Source organism: Scardinius erythrophthalmus (genome assembly GCF_964197995.2).
Source record: "Scardinius erythrophthalmus genome assembly, chromosome: 3".
NCBI lineage: Eukaryota > Metazoa > Chordata > Actinopteri > Cypriniformes > Leuciscidae > Scardinius > Scardinius erythrophthalmus.
The window spans coordinates 29,274,972-29,276,904 of NC_138223.1; the positions used below are offsets into that span (position 1 = coordinate 29,274,972).

Below are 1,933 nucleotides of genomic sequence, written 5' to 3' on the forward strand. Positions count from 1 at the left end.
TCAATGGGACCCAAAAACTGTCTGGTTACTGATAATCTTCTAAATATCTTCCTTTCTGTTCAGCAGAAGAAAGAAATTCATACAGGTTTGAAACAACATGAGGGTGAGTATATGATGACAGAATTTTCATTTTAAAGTGGAGTATCCCTTTAACGAGTGAGAAAAGTGAAAAGGTGCATCAGCTTCATTTTCCGTTTGTTTTTCCTCTTTTCTGGTGGATGGTCCAGGCACTTCAGTGATTTTCAGGTCTACAGGAGGATTTTTATTCTTCTTCAAACTTGTATTTCAGCTTACCGAGATCCCTGCAAAATACAAAATTTACTGTTAGTAAGGTTATTAAAGTGATTGTTGTGAAATTCAAATAATTTCCTCAGCCTTGTGACGTTCCAAACCTGTTTGACTTTCTGTCTGTGGAACCCAAAAGCAGATCTCAGGCATAATGCAACCCCAGTCACCATTCACTTTCACTGCATGAAACACAAGCAGAAAAATATTGTGTAAATCATTCATGAAACCATTCTTATGTACACTTGTCTAGTTCAATTCAATGCAACAATTTATATAAAAATGGTTAAGCTCCAAAAATGTCCCAGAAAAGATCCTAAAAATAATCAATGAATTCACAACTCATGTGTTATGGGTTGTGTTGTAAGTCTTATGAAGCCATTTAATAGCTTTTTCCTTTTTTTGTCGAAAAAGACCAAAGTTATAATTCAGGGTTCAAATGTCTTATATTCAAATGCATATGATTAAGGTACTATAGCCTATAAAAAATGCATAGCATTATTGGCTCCAAACCAGTGTTATTACATGAATGTAACATGAATGAGATTTGAGAGCATGAGGGAAGAAGATTTTCAGAGAATAACTGATTAAAAAACACAAGTACACAGTCAAACAATACAACTGCACACAGAGAAAGTTCATAGTAATAAAGTACTTGCATGTGGTGCAGGTACTTACTGTAATTCAATGTTGCCACTGAAACATTGTACTGGTTGTTCTGGGGAAACAAAATAACAAAGCTGATTATTCACAACATAGTATTTATTGACCACTAAATGGATTCAAAATGATATCTGAGAGAATGAGGGCACCTGTAGGCTGTAGTAAGTAAAGTTAGGCTAAACAAAAACAGACCAAACTATATTAATCTGCTTTTGTTATTCATAACAAACGCCAATGACGACAGCAGGAATCAGCTAAATTAGTTAGGCTGTAAGTTATATCAGCAATTTGAAGACACAGTTGTACAGAATATGTTGAATTGAATGACTAACTTTAAATCAATCTAAGACAATAAGTCAATAATTTCAATTTGTTCATTAGATCAACGTAGTTTGCATCGCAGCTAAAACCTTCATACCAGATACTGTTCAATAAACCATAGCAATAAACGAGTGGTAAACACTGTAAAAACGTAGTAATGTATAATAAATTTAGTTTATATATGTGTGTGTTTGAATAGTGAGTATTTATATTTCGTTGGCGAGTTTACAAACCTTGGAACGGAGAGCCGAACAAACGGCGGAAGATGCGGCAGGCTTTGATGAGGAGAGAGCCGTTACTTTTGAGCTTTGTTGCGCGCGAGCAGCGCGAGCACCACTGAAGCGACGACAGCAGAGGAACAGCAGCAGTTTCGTGACTGAATAAAACCTTTATCCTCCTGGTTCTTCTTCTTCAAATAATAATTTATGAAGAAGTAAAAAATATTATTTTATTACTATTATTTATTCAATAATAATTAATGAATTTTTTTATTAATATTATTATTATTTAGTGTTGTTGTTTAAGGTTTAAATTAATCAATAAAATAGGCCTATACTAAATAAATGTAAGCTACCCAGGTGAAAAAGACGTAGGCTACTGTTAAATGTATTAAAATGCATTAAAGTAGGTTATATTTGTATTGAAGGCCTACTAAAAACACACT

At 33.7% G+C, this 1,933-nt stretch overlaps 1 long non-coding RNA gene across 1 annotated transcript; it reads right to left on the minus strand.

Moving 5' to 3' along the window:
- Nucleotides 1-201: 201 nt before the first annotated feature.
- Nucleotides 202-1,596, minus strand: LOC308688204. Its single transcript, XR_014029844.1, has 3 exons — nucleotides 964-1,596; nucleotides 393-467; nucleotides 202-302 (listed from the first exon to the last, which is right to left on the minus strand). It is a non-coding gene; the product is annotated as an uncharacterized lncRNA (long non-coding RNA).
- Between the last annotated feature and the right edge of the window lie 337 nt (nucleotides 1,597-1,933).